The following is a 22,785-nucleotide window of genomic DNA, read 5'->3' as shown; positions in this document are numbered from 1 at the left end:
CATCAGGCATTATACCTTTTTTTTTTTCTGCTTTAGAAGCGATGCATGGCTTTTTCCTGAACAGGATCACACATACAGTAAGATCTCCGTTTCCACTGTGCTCCCTTTTACATGGATGGGGGAACAGCATGGAGGCTAATGTTATTGTAAAGAAACCCCAAGACATTCAACAGAACAACACAGAAGAGGAAGATCATAGAAAGGTCCAGTCCTATGGCCCGTTGTAGGGATTTTGTGTCCATTCTGAGTCTGGCTCTTCTCACTCATTATTTCTGAAGCTACGTTTGCTACATTTAACACAGGAAAATAAGGGTCACTTTGTGCAGTCCCACGTACTCAGTCGAGGTGCTTGTCAACTGACAGCTGAACAGAGCCTAGTCATCAAGTTCACTCAAGTGTGCGGCCCAATCATGCGCCGGCGTCTGTCAGATCTTGTTCTGTGATTGGCGGTCGCAGCCACCAGTTGTATTTGAAATTGTACTTCAGTTGAATTAATTTCAACTGCAAATGCTGTGACGGCTCTGATCACCCGCATCAAACTGATCGTCGCCGTACACAGAGAATGAAGCTAGTCGTTCATTTCACTCCTATCACTGTTGGTATAAATGTTCTCTGAGGGGTTTTCACAGACGACTTCTGCTGTGGTGATTGGTTACCGGGGAGGTGCGGCTGGGGATGAGATGATGGATGCAATACCGCAGGTAAATCTTCCATGTTGAATTTGGGCTTAGGCTTCATTTATGAATAATCAGGATTATACCAACAATTTGAACAACAAAGATTTTCTTGAGGCATGAGATCAGAAATAACTGTGACTGTGCTACAGCGGTTGATTTAATTGCTGTTAATAATTTCTATAGTTTTGACATTAGCCAGCAGCCTTGCAATTATAAAAACAGTGTGCAGGAGAATCTGAGGCCTGGCCTGAGGCCGATCTTCTACCCAGAAAAAAGATACAGTGCATAATGGTGGAAGAACATGATCATAAAGCGACTGGATGATGGTTATTGCACATTAACCACATTTAATTCACAGTAGGGCTGAAACAACTAATCGATTATTGAAATAGTCGACAAATATTTTAGTTATTGATGAACCGTTTTCTAGTAAACACAGACTCAAATAGAGCAAAAATGACATGAAAATTGTGTATTTTTTATGAAAACCTACTTTGTTTTTAAGATGTTTTGTACATTGAAAATTTCATAAATACTGCATCAACATGTCCTGAAATGATGCCACTTTAGTGTTGTGTGATAAAAAAAAATGTAAAAAAAGAAAATTTCACACACAAGCGATTAATCAATTAATTGTGAAAATAATCTGTATTCAGCCTTCGCCATGTGAGGTTATAAGAGCAGCCCAGGGTAATAATAATATAATGGACAGGGTCAAACATGGGCCTGTTATCACGTTGTGCATTCGCTCACTGATTGCTTTGTTTGTTTATTTCACATTAACTGAGCCAAATAGAGCCAAATAAAGTCCCTGCATGCAGTGACAAGGTCAACCAAGAGCCAACCTTCACCACATTGTTTTCACATTTAGTTCCTTGGCCTTTACAAATTCACACTGGCTTTACGGACAGGGTGCGATGAGACGGGAACAGAACTGCCTCTGATGGAGAGTCCGGGCGGCCTGTCGTCCTGCATTAACACCTCACATACTGAACATGCAGAGCGATTCAGGCGACGCGCAGCACGGAGCAGACGGGCATCTGTCACCCGGAATCTGTCAGAGTTATAGCAAAACGAGGACTGTGGAGTTTTGATGTCAAAGAAGCAGAAATAGGGAGAGAGAAATGGACACATCTGCGACAAAAGATGAAGGTTAGAGATCTTATATGCCCTTGTGCAACTCCCATCACGGCTGTTGCTATTTGAAAATAATTTCTGCCTTCAGTAATATCTGTGTACAACACTTGTGGCTTTGAACATGTGCAAATATACCACTGTTTGTCGATGAAGTATTTTTGAGATGATTGAATAAGGAAGCAGCTATTCTGTTTTTCTATGAATGTCATTTTCTGTGAATGTATAAATTCATTGACAGATCAGGAAGGAGTTCAATAAGTTCTATTTCTCTCCATTTCGAGCAAAAACGTATAAATGATCAACATTGTGATTCGAATTTGGACTATGCTGTTATTCTGTATGTTTTTCTGTTTTGTTCTTGGCACCATACCTGAAATAAGAAACTGCTTGAAATAAGAAAAAAAATGCATGAAAAGGGTTTATATGTCTGACATTAAAAGCCAGTTATACTTTTGCTGAGACGCACACCAACCGAGTGCTGCTCTTAACCTTGAGTGACAGAATGTTTGCTTTATCTGACTTACTGCCCTTGTCACATTTTTGCTTCGCTTCCATAAGCCGAATCCTTTTTCTCCGCTATGGCTAAATGCAGTGTTGAGAGCAATGCAAAATACCTGTTTAAGTCCCCTGGAAAACCTAAAGGAACAGGCCACGGTTTATGTACATACTGTGATATGTTCTTACCTGAGCTTAGACGAGTTGATGTGTACCTGTCTGGTCTTTGTGCGTGCCCTTAGTCACGCAAATGTTGTTAGCATTTAGCCTCTCCTAGCATATGTATAGCTCCAAACTGGGGTGAAGCTAGCTATTTAAATACAGTTAAACATGTTGATTTTCTAAGCTTATAAAAAGTGGCACTATATTGTGAGGCGTAATGACACCTGGAGCACTTCGAGGATATTACTGCGCGGACGTCGAAGTGCTCCTAAGGTGTTATTACGCCTCACAATATAGTGCCCCTTTTATCCGCTTAGAAAATCAACATGTTTAATTTTGTGTGACTATACTTGAATCGTGTAACTACACGACATTTTGAGGGGCAGGTGCTCAACCATGAAAAAAGGGCACCCCCTTCTTCTCCTGTCGGAAAAAAAAGTAATTTCTTGATTTTTTGTGACTAGTAACACTGCCACTGACTTCGAAATGTAATATAACATGCACAATGCGATGTTCCATAATGTGGACCTAATAATATACTAACTAGATTGTCCTACCTCGTCCTATACAGTCAATCACAAGGCTCTGCATTTACGATTAACATAAATATTAATAAATAATGAAAAGGTACTATACACTTAAAACTTACATCTGGTTTGTCCAGTATCATTGTTTTGTCTATATCATGCTTACATACTAATAATGATCCACTGGGTTGTTCCTGTGTTCCTCCCACAGAGGCACAGTTTCCAGAGCCCAGGCACCTCTCCTCCTCACCCTGCTCTGGCCCTGGTCCACGCCTGGTGACTTAGAGAGAGCTCAACAGAGCTCATTTTAAAAACTTTTTGAAAACATTTTCTGGCGCGACAAACAGAACCGCTAAAGTTCCTGACTTCTTACTGCTGGCGCTGACATCCTCACCCTATCGGCCTTCTCATTTCAAATTCTCTTAATCATCCAGTCTTGTTGCGCTTGTTTGTACATAAAAGTTATAGTAGTTAATATCTTCTCAAGCGGGAAACACGGGGACAGTGTCAATTTGAAGTGGAGAATTAAAACTGTTTTTCCAGAACATATTGGCAATAAAAAAAAATAAAAAATTTAAATTGTGGTTGTGAGAAGGGCACTTAAAAGGGCACAGGGCAAAGTGGCAGGTGCTTGAGCACCACCTGGGCTCTATCTGTGCACGTCCCTGCGTCTAAGCTAAGGTAAGAACATATATCAGTAAAAACGGTGGCCTATTCCTTTAAGTGTTATTTTATGGTTTATCTTAAGTTTAAGTGATGAGCGTTATTTGTGTGCTTGAGTATACGCCGAGGCTTCATTCCAACTTAATGCAGTGGGTTACAAGAGAAAGCATCAACAGTAATCTGCGAAACTGCTCACAAAAAAGATGGAACCTTCAGCATATAGTATTTTCTGATGTGAAACATGTTGGAAAGGGTCTTGTGATTGCCAGAATGTTTACCTATTTACTGACCAGATAAGATCTGAAGAATACAGCCCGTTCTGGAACTGTCACGGATGATCCATAAAAATGCCAGTACGGACTTACGTCAGACTTTTGACAACCCTCAGAGGAGATGTCCATCTCCCTTAGCATCTTGGCCGTGATTAACAGCCTGGGGTTCACAGTGTGGCTCTGCTGCAAACTTATCAAACTTGAGGGAAAAAAGAAAAAGTAAGAGTTATAGGAGGAGTAAAAGTATGAGAAAATAAAATAGGGTGATCAAATCAGGAATCAAACGTCTAATCACCAATCACAACTAGTGCCCCCTAAAGGAACAGAGGTGAGAAGCGACGTTTCCCTATTTAAATACAGTTACGTGAGTAGTTACACGATCCCAGTCCAGGTACACAAAATGAAACATGTCTATTTTCTAAGCGGATAAAAAGGAGTACTATATTGTAAGGCATAATAACACCTTAGGAGCACTTCGACGGCGAGGTGCCTATTCCTTGAACTAAATCGTGCTGCTGACAGAGACTTCCATGCCCCTCTTGGCCTTACTGGACACGGCTAGTGGATTATTGGAGTAGTTGATGCTCTCTCTGATGGATAAGGGTTGTCACTCATTGGGCTCCGTATAGGTCAGGATACATTGTCTGTTCATAACAATTATCCCATGAAGAGAAAAAAAGAAAATAGATACAAAAATAGATTTCAGCACAAGGAGTAACCATAATCATGTTTCTGATGGGTCAGATCTTCTAAACTGCAGCTTTGTGGAGTTTGCCCGGTGAGTACATGAGCTGGATAACACTTAAAGAGTGGGTATTATGCTTTTTTCAATCACATAGCACCAGTCTATAGCACACTACAATGATGACCAAACCTTCTGTTGGTCTGTAAATGCAGTAAATTAGAATAACTGCCTTGTATAAAATGGCTCTCTCAAAATGGCTGTAGTGAATGTCTTGAAATAGGCCTCTGTCTCTCACACAAACATAAACCGAAATGTGGCCAAAACACTACAAAGAAGCAATGAAAACGTGATGAGACAAACCACTGGCCCATGCAATATGTTAAGAATTATCACGCAAATACATCAGATTAAGAGAACAGCTGCTACAAAACAGCAAACAGGTATTTGAAGCTGCTGGTGCCTCTGGAGTCTCCTGAACATGAAGGTTCTTCCAGAGGCTGCAGTTGTCCCTAAACCTTCCATCCGGCCTCCCCTAAACTGTTCATTGAACCTGACAAACAGCTATGGAGGAACATCACTTCCACATTATCTGGGAATGTCCCATTACTGGTTTGGAGTTCATAAAACCCGTAAATGAGGTGTTTGAAGAGGGGGTATTCTGCTTTTTTCAATCACATAGCACCAGTCTATATCACACTACAATGATGACAAACCTTCTGTTGGTCTGTAAATGCAGTAAATTAGAATAACTGCCTTGTATAAAATTGCTCTCTCAAAATGGCTGTAGTGAATGTCTTGAAATAGGCCTCTGTCTCTTTAAGAACCTCTGACCCTTTCAGACACGCCCCCTCCACACGCTGTCTGTGGCATCAGTGGGGAGGGGGTTCTGCTGAGGAGCAGTGGTTGGTTACTCGGCTGGTGACGAAAGCTCGGAGGCGTCTCCAGGAGGTGGGGGCGTTCCTAGGAGGACTCAGGCAAACCTATCCCTAAAATGGCCGCCATCAGAGTTTTTACAGATTACTCAAAAACACGTGAATGTGCCAAGGCAACACTTCAGGCATGTTTGTAATGAGGGAATGACATAATAACATGATGTAAAGCTTGAAAAAGTGGATTTTGCATAATACACCCCCCTTTAACTATACCCTATATTGAACACTGAATTGATTATGAACATTTATACTATTATTTTCCATTCATTTTTATCCACTAGTATATCATTACATTTTATGACTCACATTTACTTCATCAAATGTTCACACTGAATTCATCATTGATCCAGGCTGAAGAGTGAGTAGTTATTATAAAGTATTGGAAAGTGGTGATTTGGCGACAGGTGATGGTGAAATGGCTCAAGGAAATAAAGTATTCACATAAATGTTTCATGTTTTTTTTTATGGGATGTAGATGTAGACAGTTACATAAAATAGGCCTGCAGTGGTTCTATTTTTGCCAGGTTGCATTGAGAGAGTGCCCGATCTGATCTTCACATGAACAACTGATGAGGAAGTGATCACATAACAGTAGGAAAGTGGCGACGCCCCCCTCTCCTCACTCTCCTCTCACCCGTTCACTCTCATAATGGTGATTGCAGATCACTTGAAGCCTGTAGCGGTGCAGAGGTGACCTACGATTACATGTCAAATCTGGCTTTACACAACAATTTAACACGCCTGGATCACCAATACAATTATATACAGTATGTATACGGTGAAATAATTACGATGATGGGCATTGTTCTGTTTGAGGTTGAAAACAGCGTGCACCAAATCATGTTTACCGTACTTAACTGCAAACAGTGTTAATTTTGTTTTAGTTTTAGTCTTTTGACTAAAATGTCATTTAATTTTAGTCGAGATTTAGTCAAAAAAATATTTTCAATTTTAGTCTAGTTTTAGTCGACTAAAATTGCATGTCAATTTAGTCGACTAAATTTAAGACTAATTTAGTCGACTTTGCATTTCTAATATTCATTATAATCATATTTAATAAAGCTCTTCTGCTTCATGGAGCTGCTCCACATGAACAAAGCTCAGAGCTGCTCCTTTGGCAGAGAATTTACATGATCTGAAGCTCTTTCAGACGGTCAATAGAAGTTTGGATGATTTTAGTCTCTCCTTTTCATTTTTATTTAGTCTCATTTTAGTCGACACTCAGCCTGCGTGTGCCCGCGGAGTGGAGTCTGTCTGAAATGGACCCCTCAGTGCAGGGACTGGGACTGAAAAACAGCCCTGGACTCTGGTCAGCCTGGCCTAAAATAGCGTAAATGCGACACTTCCACAAATACATATGTGAACCTCTTACCCCCCGCCTTAACCGAGAGCATTTTCTCCAGTTCGGCTTTACCCAAATCTAAAAGCTTCTTGACTGGAGAGCAACAGTGTAACGCCTCATTTGAAAGCTCAAATCTAGAAAAGTGATGGTCATGTTTTTGTTGCTTTTTGCTGCTTTTTCCTTACTTTTTTTTGTGGCTTTTTGGCGTGTTTTCTTCACTTTTTTGTCACTTTTTCGTTGTGTTTCCGTCTCTTGTTTTTACGGGGGGGCCCAACGAAGCGTTGTTTTTTCATCGCTTCGTCACATTTCGTTGTGTTTTTGTCACTTTTTGTCACTTTTTTGTTGCTTTTCCAGCACATTTTTGTTTTTGGATGCTTTTCTTTTAAGCTTTTAGATTTGGGTAAAGCTCGGCTACGCCCGGGGGTAAGGGTAAGGTAAAGTGAGAGGCCAGACCGGTGGTTTAGTTCCGCGTTTACTTAGGAGCACCTAAGTGAATCTGAATTACTTTGTAAACTCATAAGGGCACCTTTTATTTATTTAAAAGTATGATCAGTCAAATTTGTGATTTTTGCCACATTATGGGCTGTGCAGTTCGTGGGGGGCGAGGGAGAGTGCGTCTGAAAGTCACAGCTTGAATTTCTCTGTTGAGTGAACCTCTGGAGGTCCCTCACTGAGTGGAAGGGTGTAGGGCAGGGGCGGACTGGCCATATGTCCATTCTGGAAGAGCACAGAGGGGCCACTGGCTCGAGGGCCACCGGTCACGCCTCAACCGAGCTTTACCCAAATCTAAAAGCTAAAAAGAAAAGCATCAAAATAACGAGAAAAAGACAAACACAGACAAAAAAACACAACGAAAAAATAGTTGAAAAAATAATTAAAAACTCAACAAAAATGTGACTAAAATTCAACAAAAATGTGACAAAAATGTGACAAAAATGTGACAAAATTCAACAAAAATGTGACAAAAATGTGACAAAAATGTGACAAAAATGTGACAAAAATTCAACAAAAATGTGACAAAAATTCAACAAAAATGTGACAAAATTCAACAAAAATGTGACAAAAATTCAACAAAAATGTGACAAAAATTCAACAAAAATGTGACAAAAATTCAACAAAAATGTGACAAAATTCAACAAAAATGTGACAAAAATGTGACAAAAATTCAACAAAAATGTGATAAAAATTCAACAAAAATGTGACAAAAATGTGACAAAATTCAACAAAAATGTGACAAAAATTCAACAAAAATTTGACAAAAATGTGACAAAAATTCAACAAAAATGTGACAAAAATGTGACAAAATTCAACAAAAATGTGACAAAATTCAACAAAAATGTGACAAAAATTCAACAAAAATTCAACAAAAATGTGACAAAAATGTGACAAAAATGTGACAAAAATTCAACAAAAATGTGACAAAAATGTGACAAAAATGTGACAAAAATGTGACAAAAATGTGACAAAAATGTGACAAAATTCAACAAAAATGTGACAAAAATTCAACAAAAATGTGACAAAAATTCAACATAAATGTGACAAAAATTCAACAAAAATGTGACAAAATTCAACAAAAATGTGACAAAAATTCAACAAAAATTCAACAAAAATGTGATAAAAATTCAACAAAAATGTGACAAAAATTCAACAAAAATGTGACAAAAATTCAACAAAAATGTGACAAAATTCAACAAAAATGTGACAAAAATTCAACAAAAATTCAACAAAAATGTGATAAAAATTCAACAAAAATGTGACAAAAATGTGACAAAATTCAACAAAAATGTGACAAAAATTCAACAAAAATGTGACAAAAATGTGACAAAAATTCAACAAAAATGTGACAAAAATGTGACAAAATTCAACAAAAATGTGACAAAATTCAACAAAAATGTGACAAAATTCAACAAAAATGTGACAAAATTCAACAAAAATGTGACAAAAATTCAACAAAAATGTGACAAAATTCAACAAAAATGTGACAAAATTCAACAAAAATGTGACAAAATTCAACAAAAATGTGACAAAAATTCAACAAAAATGTGACAAAATTCAACAAAAATGTGACAAAAATTCAACAAAAATGTGACAAAAATTCAACAAAAATGTGACAAAAATGTGACAAAAATGAAAAAGTAAAAAAACACACACGAAAGGTGACACAGCAACAGCGCGAGGAAAAAGGTCAGTTTTGCGGGTCTTAGCTTTCAAATGAGGTGTCACACAGCCAAAAGAGGACAGAATGCGTTCGGTTAAGGGGGTAACAGGCATAAAATATGTATTTGTGAAAGTGTCGCATTCACGCTAATTTGGGCCAGGCTGGTCAGAGTCCAGGGCTGTTTGTCAGTCCCAGTCCGCCCCTGGTGTAGGGGAAGGGAGGAGGGAATGGTTTGCGCGGACTTGTGGTTGTTTTTTCAAAATAAAAAGACAAAAACGGAAGAAAAAAAAGATCTAAATTTCCTATAGCAAAAAGTGAAATCGAAGTAAAACTTATTTTTGCATCGTGGACAAGAAGAAACATAATCTTGACTAGATTGCTGAGCCAGGATTAAGGAAGCTGTGCAAAACTGACACATTTGTTAATGATTTCATGGGAAACAGATCGAAAAAAAATCCCACACTACTCGAAATCAAGCGGATTCACCAAACGCATAATAATCATCCACACAGCGCGCGCAGGCTCATTATGTTTACGGTCCGCGCTCACGTTGCGCAAGCCCGATTTATTTTGAAAAGCCCACGTGGATGATCCCCATGATGACTGCGTCTGTCTTGACGTCGGATATAAACGCGCGCTGGAGCGGACAGAAGCTGCGACTCCTCTCAGCAGAGCGAGAGCCGCGCAGCCCGGGAGAGCGCGTGCATTCTGGACTATAACTCAACAGCAACCTCAGCCTTCTTTTTTTTTCCACACGAGACTTCCTCTTTTTTTTTTTTTTTTTGCAGCTTTTGAACTGGTAAGGACCAAAGACTTCAATGGCAGCTGCCCGATGAGCTGAAGGTAAGCCCCACGCGCGCACCCTCACTACTTTACCTTAGTTTTCCCATCCATTTCTGTCACCGCTAATTGACTTTTTTTTTTCTTTTTTGGATTTTTTGGATGGAAAAACAAACAAACAAACAATGCGGCTTGAATCAGATGAGCACGTGTGCACTTTGTGAAAGTCAAAACAAGCGCAGGGAAATCTCTTAACCCCTTCACTCCCACCTGAACCGAGCACATTTTCTCCAGTTTGGCTTTACCCCAGGGGCGGACTGGCCATGTGTCCATTCTGGAAGAGCACAGAAGGGCCACTGGCTCAACCGAGCTTTACCCAAATCTAAAAGCTAAAAAGATTTTTGATGCTTTATCAAAATAGCGAGAAAAAGAGGATGAAAAGTCAACAAAAACAACAAAAATATGACAAAAATGTGGCGACGTGACGAAAAGTTTCCATCACTTTTGTAGGTCTTAGCTTTCAAATGAGGCGTTACATTGTTGCTCTCCAGTCGAGAAGCTTTTAGAAAAAAAAAACATGAATCTAAAAGGAATTCCGTGGAGTATGGTGTGCCACAAGGCTCAATTTTGGGACCATTATTATTTATTATTTATATTAAAGATTTTGCTTCTGTTTCTACGACCACCTTTCCCGTTCTTTTTGCTGATGAGACCGATAAAAAAAATAATAATAAAAAGCCGAACTGGGGAAAATGCACTCGTTAATGTTAAGGCGGGGGGTAAGAGGTTAAAATATGTATTTGTGGAAGTCACAATTACGCTAATTTGGGCCAGGCTGGTCAGAGTCCAGGGCTGTTTTTCTGTCCCAGTCCGCCCCTGCTTTACCCCAATCCAAAAGCTTCTGGAAAAAAGGTGTGAAAATAGCGACAGAACTGAGATGAAAACAATGATGAGGATGTGACAAAAAAGTGAGAAAACTTTGACAAAAAAGTGACAAAAAATTCCAAAAAATGTGACAAAAAAAGACAAAAAATGTGACAAAAAATACAACATAAAATGACAGAAAAAATAGCTCAAAAAAGAAGCAAAATATGACAAAAATGTGGCGACGTGACGAAAAGTTTCCATCACTTTTGTAGTTCTTAGCTTTCAAATGAGGCGTTACATTGTTGCTCTCCAGTCGAGAAGCTTTTAGATTTGCCCAGTATAAAAAAACATGAATCTAAAAGGAATTCCGTGGAGTATGGTGTTCCACAAGGTTCAATTTTGGGACCATTATTATTTATTGTTTACATTAATGATTTTGCCTCTGTTTCTACGACCACCTTTCCCGTTCTTTTTGCTGATGATGCCAATCAAAAAAATAATAATAATAAAAAGTCAACCTGGGGAAAATGCACTCGTTAATGTTAAGGCGGGTGGTAAGAGGTTAAAATATGTATTTGTGGAAGTGTCACAATTAGGCTAATTTGGGCCAGGCTGGTCAGAGTCCAGGGCTGTTTTTCTGTCCCAGTCCGCCACTGCTTTACCCCAATTACCCCAAAAGCTTCTGGAAAAAAGGTGTGAAAATAGCGACAGAACTGAGATGAAAACAATGATGAAGATGTGACAAAAAAAGTGAGAAAACTTTGACAAAAAAGTGACAAAAAATAACCAAAAAATGACAAAAAAAGACAAATAATTTGACAAAAAAAGACAAAAAATGTGACAAAAAATACAAAAAATTTGACCAAAAAAATAACAAAAAAACGTATTAAAAAAAGACAAAAAAGTTACAAAATGAGTTGAACCCCCCCACTAAAAAAAAAGATGGAAAAAAATTTGATGATGTGAGGAAAAAGATCCATTTAGATGAGCTTTGTAGATCTTAGCTTTCAAATAAGGCGTTACACTGGCCTACAGGATTCGGGTAAAGCTGAACTGGAGAAAATGCTCTCGGTTCAGGCGGGAGTTAAGAGGTTAATTGAATTGCTTTGTTAATTTCCGCAGTCATTGTCAATAGTCTGCGCTCTCTATTACGCCAGTTTCATTTAAACGGGTTTATTAAAAATCGCACGTTTTCATTTTCAGGAAGCTGCTGACGTTCATTTCACGTTCATCCATCAAATGCTGCTCAATATTAAGTAGGGGGGCTGTAAATTCAATTATTATGACTTACCATCATTCATCATCACGGACATGGCACCATCTTCGAGAATAAACAACCGAAAAACACCTACTTAAAACACAAATATAATATATATATAGAATGTGATGTTAATGTGATTTCTTAACTTTTTGGAGAGTTTAAACTTTTGTGGTTTCCGTCTTCTTAACCTCTTAACCCCCAAAATCTAAAAGCGTCTTGAAAAAAGGTGTTAATATAGCGACACAAATTTTATTTAATTTTTTTAAAACTTTATTTATAAATTTTACATTTTACAGTTATGCAACACCATAAACAGACAAAGTATAATTTTAATCAAAACACACTCTACCCCTTACCTAAACCCACTGTACATGCCCAATTAGTCAAAATCAATCAATAAAGGGAGGGAGAACATTGAATAAGAGTGGTAGTTGCAAAGAGACAAGTAACCCAGTAAGAAAAAATAAAAATCTTAGCCCGAAACATTCTGAACAGGAATATTTTCAACATAAAGTAGAAAGGGGTTCCAAATTCTTGAAAATTTGACCTGGGAACCACCTGCACTGAGTCTGATTTTTTCACATTTAAGAAAGTACATCACATCTTTAACCCATTGAAAATGAGTGGGAGCATGTTGAGACTCCCACCTCAGAAGTATCAATATAGCGACACAAATGAGACGAAAACAATCCCAAAAATGTGACAAAAATGTGACAGAAATGTGATGAAAAAGTGATAAATACGCCATAAAAGAACAGGGGCGGATCTAGAAAAGCAAGGAGGGTCAGGGATCATTTCTGCGGTTAATGATGTTGAATGTTTATAGCGGGGGTATACACACACGTTTTGCTCGATCTCAAGGCATTTTTTTTTTCCATTTCGATGCAGCTGAGCCTCTCAAAATTATATACAAAAAAGTAGCATTGTCCATAATATAAGAAGGGGTTTCCTAACTCAGGTAAAATTTCAACTTTTGTGAAAAGAAAAAAAAAAATCCTCTCACAGGAGTTGGCACCTTGCTCTTTATTTAGCTATAAAGTCGTTATAATTCTGTGTCCTGTCAAAAAACCTGACTAATAGAGTGTGAGCCTCTGGAGCACTAGAGCAGATGTGAGACCAAAATATCTATGAAATGAATCAGGCTTTGAACATCTGGATTGCAACTAGTCAGCGACAGGAAAGTGACAAAAACATGAGAATGTGAGAAAAAAAAGAAAGAAAAAAAAAACGTTAAAAATGGCATAAAATTGACAACGCAAGGCAAAAGGTCAGTTTAGACCTGACGTGACGAAAAGTTTCCATCACTTTTGTAGGTCTTAGCTTTCAAATGAGGCGTTACATCGTTGCTCTCCAGTCGAGAAGCTTTTAGATTTGCCCAGTATAAAAAAATCTAAGAAGAATCTAAAAGGAATTCCGTGGAGTATGGTGCACCACAAGGTTCAATTTTGGGACCATTATTATTCATTATTTATATTAATGATTTTGCTTCTGTTTCTACGACCACCTTTCCCGTTCTTTTTGCTGATGATACCAGTCAAAAAAATAATAATAATAAAAAGCCGAACTGGGGAAAATGCACTCGTTAGTGTTAAGGCGGGGGGTAAGAGGTTAAAATATGTATTTGTGGAAGTCCACAAGAAAAAAACCCCGTTAAAAATGGCATAAAATTGACAACGCAAGGCAAAAGGTCAGTTTAGATGGGTTTTGTAGGTCTTAGCTTTCAAGTGAGGCATTACACTGGCTATTGACTGTAAGCTGTTAGATTTGGGTAAAGCTAAACTAGAGAAAACCAATGGTTGGGGCGGGGGTTAAGAGGTTAAAAAAGCCCCCCCCCAAAAAAAAAAAATCCATCGTAAAGATTTTTTCTTTACAAAACGATTACAAAAGAGGCCTATTTTTTTTTTTTTCTAGCAAAGAGCATTTGAGCAGCGGCAATGAACTGAAACAAACTCAGCGCACAACGTTTACATGAGCTCGTGTCATAACAGATCTGAAGACACATGTGCTGATGATGTGCTGCTTATCTGAGCGGGAAACTGTCAAAATAAGTTAGTTGTGATGTGTCTGGCAGCTTCAGATGTAAAGCCTGTACGCACAAAGCACGATGATTGGATTTTCGGGCCAGGAATGAACTACAGCCCAAATGTAACAAATCTTTGAGCAGCTTCTGGAAATGATATTTTGCTTCATCTAGTCTGGGTTTTGTTCTCGTTCTTGGGCACAAACCAGATTGAGTGTGTCATTGGACAATTTTGTGTCGGATCAACTGTTGATGCATATACACAGTCAATAATATGTAAACAACCAACCTTTTCCCTGAAAGAGTAATTGAAATGAAATGCCGACAGAACGGCATTAGATGTAAAAGACAAAACAACACAAAGCAATTTCAGCCAACATAAACACATGTTAATTGTTTCCATTGTTACTGAAAACACGTGCACTTATATTGCCCTTGATTTGATTCTCCTTATCTGCAAATGCGCAGACTCCTCATCATGGGACCTGAGCGCTTAGGGACACGATGATACAAGGAGTAATAGTAGCTGTAGTGTTTCCGAGGGACGGCCCACATCATGTACATACTTTCTAAATAGGTTGATATACAGGACAAGATCGCGGATACAAGCGGCCGAAATGAGTAGAGTCGCCGCTCCTTCACGTCGAAAGGAGACAGCTGAGGTGGCTCGGGCATCTGTTCCGGATGCCTCCTGGTCGCCTCCCGCGGGAGGTGTTCCAGGCATGTCCTAGTGGGAAGAGGCCTCGTGGAAGACCCAGGGCACGCTGCTGATAAAGCGGAAGAAAATGGATGGATGGATGGATGGATGGATGGATGGATGGATGGACAGTATAGCTAAACATAGAACATAGACAAGATGAACTTTTTATGCATCACACCTCCACCCAATTACAACTGCCTTCATACAAAACTCCGACTGTACAAAAAGTAAACTGAGCTCCAAGCCAGGTCCTGTCCCATAGTCTGTTGAAAAGCCATGTGAGGATTATTAAGATTGCAACTCTGATTCATTTTCGATGAACTGCACGGCCGTGATTACTGTCTGCCATGAGTGCAGTCTTGTTATATTCCAACAAAAACAGTCTGTCCTTGGGGTCTTCGGAGAAAAAAGTATTCTGAAGTGTTGTAAAGGCTGCTGAGAAAATCGTGAGATACTGTATCTCCTCACTGGACGATCATCTCACAGCGCTCTCGCCCCGGCCCGTCCTCAGGCAGACGCGATCGGGCAGTGCGGGGGTCCGGGGGCCCCATGGTGGGCATCACGGGCACTACAAGAGGGGCTCCAAAAAGTTGTCTACAAAACAAGTATTAAAAAAAAAAAACCTTTTGAAATAACACTTTCTTTGCTAAAATGTACTGCTTTAGATCAGTTTGAAGTTTACAGTGTTTGCCACATGTTGTTTTTATGTCATTTTATCCGTCAAACAACAACAAATTCCCTTGAATAGAGTTGAATTATTATGCTATCACAACCTGAATTACTATTGCATACATGTCTTAACGTAACCTCTTAAGCCCCACCCGAACTGAGGATATTGGCATGACGTGAATCTAAAAAAAAACAACTTATATTAATGATTTTGCTTCTGTTTCTACGACCGCCTTTCCCGTTCTTTTTGCTGATGATACCAATCAAAAAAATAATAATAATAAAAAGTCGACCTGGGGAAAATGCACTCGTTAATGTTAAGGCGGGGGGTAAGAGGTTAAAATATGTATTTGTGGAAGTGCACAATTACGCACTTCCACTAATTTGGGCCAGGCTGGTCAGAGTCCAGGGCTGTTTTTCTGTCCCAGTCCGCCCCTGCTTTACCCCAATCCAAAAGCTTCTGGAAAAAAGGTGTGAAAATAGCGACAGAACTGAGATGAAAACAATGATGAAGATGTGACAAAAAAGTGAGAAAACTTTGACAAAAAAGTGACAAAAAATAACAAAAAAATTACAAAAAAATAACAAAAAAATGAAAAAAAAATGACAAAAAATGTGACAAAAAGACAAAAAATTTGACCAAAAAAATGACAAAAAAATGTATTAAAAAAAGACAAAAAAGTTACAAAATGAGTTGAAACCCCCCCACTAAAAAAAAAAGATGGAAAAAAATTTGATGACGTGAGGAAAAAGATCCATTTAGATGAGCTTTGTAGGTCTTAGCTTTCAAATGAGGCGTTACACGGGCCTACAGGATTTGGGTAAAGCTGAACTGGAGAAAATGCTCTCGGTTCAGGCGGAAGTTAAGAGGCTAATTGAATTGCTTTGTTAATAAACTATAAAAGCGCGTCAAAAACATGCAGGAAAGGCAACAATAGCGGAATAAAAAAGCGACAAGAAAACACCAAAACAAAGTGCCGAAAAAGCCATGAAGTAGCAATAACAGCGACAAAACGTGCCAGAAAAGCAACAATAACACAAGAAAAAGATGACAAATAAGCAAAACAACCTTTAGCGGGAGGGGAAGGGGGGTTGATGTTGGTGTAAAGACGAGAAACAATCTTCAGGATAAGCCGACCGACCATCAAACAGCCGCCGGTACTGTTCAGAGAGAATGCTGGCGTTTCCCCAGAGGCTTCCATTACTCTAACCCAGTGCTCTCCACCAGTGGTTTGCTCATCCTCAGACTCCACATTTGTGCCCTGATGTCTAAGGTTACCCCCTGTTGCTGTGCGCTGTCGCTTCCTGCAGTGCGGTGTGCTTTGGAGCAGGGATCTCACAGCTGGGGTTATCATATCGGATGCTCTTCTATCTACCATAGGGTGCGGAATACATATCTGAGTTGGGCCTTTGATGTTGTGAGGATTTTTTTTTTGCGCCCCATGTTTGTAGTCGCCCTCAACGCTCGCTGTGTGCTACAGATCTTCTAACAGTATACAGAGATATCAAAATGCCTGCAGTTTACAATCAATTATGTGTTTGTTTCATTTAAAGGGGGGGGAGGTATCATGCAAAATCGACTTTTTCAAGCTTTACGTCATGTTATTATGTCATTCCCTCATTAAAAACATGCCTGAAGTGTTGCCTTGGCACATTCACGTGTTTTTGAGTAATCTGTAAAAACTCTGATGGCGGCCATTTTAAGGATAGGTTTGCATGAGTCCTCCTAGGAACGCCCCCACCTCCTGGAGACGCCTCCGAGCTTTCGTCACCAGCCGAGTAACCAACCACTGCTCCTCAGCAGAACCCCCTCCCCACTGATGCCTCAGACAGCGTGTGGAGGGGGCGTGTCGGAAAGGGTCAGAGGTTCTTAAAGAGACAGAGGCCTATTTCAAGACATTCACTACAGCCATTTTGAGAGAGACATTTTATACAAGGCAGTTATTCTAATTTACTGCATTTACACAGTGTTAATTTCGTCGACTAAAATATTTAGTCTTAATTTTAGTCAAAGAGATATTTTTGACGACTAAAATAGGACTAAAACTAAATTAAAACTTTCTCATGAGACTAAAACTATGACTGAAATGTCCAGATATTTTAGTCGACTAAAATAAGACTAAATAAAAATGAAAAGGAGAGACTAAAATCATCCAAACTTCTATTGACCGTCTGAAAAAGCCTCATATCATTTAAATTCACTGCCAAATTAACAGGTCTGTGCTTCATTCATGTGGAAGCAGCTCCATGAAGTCGAGGACCACGATATATATGATTATAATGAATATTATAAATATAAGTCGACTAAATTGACATGCAATTTTAGTCGACTAAAACTAGACTAAAATTGAAAAGTTTTTTACATTTCAGTCAAAAGACTAAGACGAAAACTAAAATAAAATATGTTGTCAAAATTAACACTGCATTTACAGACCAACAGAAGGTTTGGTCATCATTGTAGTGTGATATGAACTGGTGCTATGTGACTGAAAAAAGCATAATACCCCCTCTTTAAATACATTAAAGCAGTACTAAGTAACTCTTGCCCCTAGAGGCCATAGGCGCAACTGCAGGTGTCGTAGCAAGTTGCAATTTTTTTAATGAATTGTCCGTGAGAGTAAATCCTACACTGACTGAAAAGGTGAAGGGAGAGAGGGATATTGTACATTCAATTACACAATGAAATTATTTTTTTTACTCAAACTTGGCTGTAAATACTGTTAAAGTGACGCTAGCCCGCAGTTAGCTTTGCCCGTTAGCCTGTTAGTTTCTTCTTTGTGGCTCTATTAGTGTGTATTGGTTGCTCCGGTCCGGTGGCAGTCAAGTTGCAATTGTGGTTTTCTGGCCAGAGACACCAGGGGGAGATGAAAGACTCTCCGATCATCCCATCAACACTTGTATTACCCCCAGAGGGACTACGGGAAGGGTTTATTAAGGTAAACAAGTTACTAAGTGTTGCTTCAAGAAGGTTGCCATGTTTTTCAATTCATGAATTCATCTTTTTTGTTTGAGCATCTGAGTTCCACAAAGTTCTTCATAGGAACAGAGCTCATCATAGTAATCCAAACCAAAGAAAGGATACATGCGTAGGTGAATAAATGAATAAATAAATAAATAACGTAGGTATGATGCTCAAAAGGAGTAGGCAGAAGCTTAAGCTTGTTAGCGCCTTCTTTTCCTTATACTTGTCATGTTCATATGCCCCACATGTGCTGCTGCTGAAGCTGGGAACAGGACAATCATTGAAAAACGCATCGAATTAGACATGGCAGTTTTGTTCGGAATTTAATTTACAGTGCACCTTTTGAACTGAGTCGCCTCCCAGAAAAAAAAAAATCACACACTCCAATATCTTGTGAGGCCCTTTGAATACAGCAGGCATTCACAGTGTAGAATTGGTAATCTCGATCCATGTCCTCAGGCGTTGCATTCCTTTTCCTCCAAGATCTTGTATTGATGATTGAACGTCACAAAGAATCTCAATGAGGCTAAGGTTTGGGCTCGCTGTTGCTGAATCTAAACAGGACCAACTTCTGTATCCAGATCGTGACTTTACGTTTGCCGTAGCAATGTATTAATGTTACATCTAGAACAATCACGTGCATTTCATGTAGAGGTATAAACTGTGGGTTTTAACGGAACAGGCCACCGTTTTTCCACACTGAGATATGTTCTTACCTGAGCTTAGACGAGTTGATACGTACCTGTCTGGTCTTTGTGCGTGCTGATGTTGTTAGCATTTGGCCTCTCCCAGTAAAACAGAACATATTCTTATAGCTCCAAACGGGGGTGAAGTTGGAACAGGTACGTATCAACTCGTCAATGCTCAGGTAAGAACACATCTCAGTATGGAAACACGGCGGCTGAACGATATGGACACATTTTTTTATCTCGATATTCAGGCCAAATATCTCAATATTGATTCGATATAACTAGTTAGGTGAAAACCAAACCTTTTTCAGAAAAATAAAAACATCATAATACAAAAGAGTCCAGTTTTATTGATGAAAATCGATGTCTTTTATATCTTGCTTTTTCGATTTTAATATTTTGAATGTTCATATCTCGATATCAATACGATAATGATATCTTTCAGCCCTAGTACCTTATTTCTTATCCTTTCATTTGTTGATTGTCACATTTTTAAATTGCATTGATGGGTATTACTTTTCCTAGTCGCAGATAAACTACACTCTGATTTGAATATAAACCTTGGTTAAACTCTAAGCTGCTTTACATCATCAGATATTTATTATCATTAAATTCTGTATGGAGAATTTGACCCTGAAAGTTTGTATCTCCTTGTAAAGACACATTGAGTGTAGCTGAGGTGACAGTAATTTGATATTGAACAATTTGTATGAAAAAACAACATTGGCTCCCAAACATCAGCAGTGCTCTGTGTTTCATGACATCAGTTTTACTCACCTGTAAACTTTCACACAACCCCTATGAGATTTATACCAGCAAAGTTGAAAGTAAATGCTTCAATCAATAACCAGCTCTTTAGACAAAACCAATGGAAGCAATTAGTCCTACCTCAACTCTCTCACATCACTTCATTGTCGTACGGCTAATCTCATTATTGATGTCTCTTGTGTAGTGCTGCAAACGCAGTCTTCAAAGTAGCGCTGACAGCTCCGCTTGATCTCTCCGGCCGTCTTTAGAAGCCCGTATTCTTTAATGGATGCAGTATGTGCATGAATTGACAAATGTGGATTACCATGGCTCGCTGTTATTTAGCATCTAAGAATTCATGGCATAAACAGGGAGACAGATGGGCAGGATCTTGGGCACAGTCGACTGGGGAAGGGGAGGCCGAGAGGGCTAATGAACGTGCTGTTGCAGGGAATTATTAATTTATTAACCTCTCATTGGACATTAAAGCTGTAATTTCAATCATTTCAATCAATCAGACTGAAGTGCGATAGGTCCTCATCAAAATCCATTCTTTGACTGTCAAAATAGGACTTTCTGTGTCCGGCTGATTATTAGGAGTTTGTATTTCTGGCAATAGTATAATCCAAAATGTTACGCAGTGTACCTTTGAATATATTACTCTTTTGTCAAAGCCTTGAATACTATTCATCTGTTGTAAAGTTAACAAAAGTCTCACTCTTAGTCATTTGTCATTTATTAATTAGCATTTGGTCCACTTCATCACAAGAACATTTCCACATTACAGTTGCCCATAATTAATTGAGTGGCAATTTCCTGGTCTATGCTTGTGACATGCAGCGCTTGTTCTAGTGACTGATTTGGACAATAGGAAACAACACAAAAGGAACTTATTACAATTATAAGTCCAATCAATCGACTTAATCAAATCAGTATTGCAATGGGTTTAAAAAAATCCAGTTTCAAATGACTGGACTGGATATGTGTTACCTCTCTATTGTTTGTTAAAACTCATTATACTTTGGACTAAACAAAGCACATTCACAGAACAGGTTTCAGGAGAATAATGCACATTGATCCAACTTCTTTTTACTTTGTAAGATGCCAGTCATTTCCTTGTGAGGAGAGTGCGGAATCCACGAGCCATGTCCAGTCGACTAAAGAACCGTTTTAACCCCTTAACGCCTGAACTAATTTCCCATTATATTAAAAAAAAATATTATCAGTGTTTTTGCTTTCAAGCTGATGCTAAATTAAGTGGAGATTGTAAATTTTTATGTCGCACATAGTATAGATATAGTTTTAGGTATGTTGCCAATCGGCAACAACAGGCATAAATGCAATTTTGGGTATGTTGTAATTCGGCAACAACAGGCAAAAGTTGTAAATGTATTAAAATGACAAAATGTGTTTATTCACAATTATTACAAATGTAAATGCACTGCAAGATACACTGAACACTTGTGTATTCAGGTTAGGATATTAGTACAGTAAACAGAGCTCACTAAATTCTTGCAAAGTGTTGATTTTGAGCAGCTGATGCCGTCCTGCAGCAGCAGCACTGGTAACAGGAAGGGCATCAGGATGTTCAGTAACATCTTCATTACTGCTGTTCCTGTCATCAGTGCTTTCCCTGCTGCTGCTGCTTCATCACCTGATGTAGGGAGGAGAAAAAAAAGCACTTTATAAAGGTGCAGACAATTTATCTACAAAATATCTACAATTTTTATGACTAATTATTAGATTTTGCTCCCTTTCCTGAGGTTTTATAATACATTGTACATCAGATACCTCTATTTACCATTACTTATTTGCAAATTATATTATAATTGCACATTATTTTCGGACGTGGAACTCTTGTTTGTGGTCCAGTAGGTCCACCTTGTGGTTGCTTTGCATACAACACCAACGGTTTCATTTTGTTCTGTGTAAAAAGAGGGATAACTTTTTTTTTTATATCCTTGTATGTTATTGTTACAATGATTATAGAATTTCACTAAAATGGCATGTTCTAAAAAACGTTTTAGCACTGTAATACATCTAAATCCTACCAAAATGCGGTCACTTTGGCCACCAGATGGAGCTACTGCAGTTTTCCTTTATGGCCTGATGTTGCCGATTTACAACGTACCTAAATCTTCAAATAACAAAAAAAAAAATCCATCACACGAAGTTCATTCCAATCAATTATCTAAAGATGGAAACAAGGAGCTGCTACATTATTTTATTTTAGCACAACTCAATTTACATTTGAAGATTTCATCAAAGTTGCTGCCTCAATTTGCAGAAATGCTATTTCCGCTAAATAGCTACCATGACCCGCTTGTGGTTCCTTCTCTGACCGGTCCTACGAGAAACTAGTGCTTGCAAAACGTTCCCAGGTACGGCGTGGATGTGCGCAAACAGGCATCAAGGGAAAACATGCGTTATTTTAGCCACAGTCTGGCAAGAAGAGGTATGTTGCCGATTTACACCAATAGGCGTTAAGGGGTTAACCACCAGGCTATCAGGGAGCTGAACTCCCTCCCTTCATCTGCCCTCCCTGTGCTACCCCTCTCTCAGCACCCCCCGCCCCACACCAAGGAAGTCTTTTGAATCTTTTGAGAGAAAATCCAGAGAAAATCCAGATTGATTGGACTTATATTTCATATGTTTGATCTATTGACTGATTGTCTAAACCCATTACATTGCTTATGACTGTATAGGCTTATATAAAAAAATTGATCAATTGATGAATTGATCCAACATCCTGTTACTTTGTTAGAAGAAGCAAAGCAGTGTCACAGCATTGTTGCTCCTGTTTGGTTTTGTTGACTCCATATAAATCACATAGTTGTGTATGTTGCATATTTCATTGTTGTTTTCTCTCTTAATGTGGGAGTGATTGCTGAGCTCACAAATGTCCCGCTGTTGCAGTTTGTAGTGCTCCTGTGATACATATTGTGACATATGTGGAATAAGTAATTGGTGAGTGTTTGCATGACTGGAAGGTTAACACCATCGGCGCTGCTGCTTTGTGGTAGGATCTACAAAGATCCTC

At 38.8% G+C, this 22,785-nt stretch overlaps 1 protein-coding gene across 1 annotated transcript in view; it reads left to right on the top strand.

Annotated features, from left to right (window-relative positions):
- The first annotated feature begins 9,811 nt into the window (after window positions 1–9,811).
- Window positions 9,812–22,785, top strand: part of opn5 (opsin 5) — a 50,373-nt gene continuing 37,399 nt past the window's right edge. The window contains exon 1 of the mRNA XM_079571839.1: window positions 9,812–9,893. The gene's annotated coding sequence lies outside the window, so the exon portion shown is untranslated. The remainder of the gene's footprint in view (window positions 9,894–22,785) is intronic.

Source organism: Gobius niger (genome assembly GCF_951799975.1).
Source record: "Gobius niger genome assembly, chromosome: 15".
In the NCBI taxonomy this organism is placed as follows: Eukaryota; Metazoa; Chordata; class Actinopteri; order Gobiiformes; family Gobiidae; genus Gobius; species Gobius niger.
Note: the sequence above shows the minus strand (reverse complement) of the source record. Positions and strands in the feature narration are given on the sequence as shown.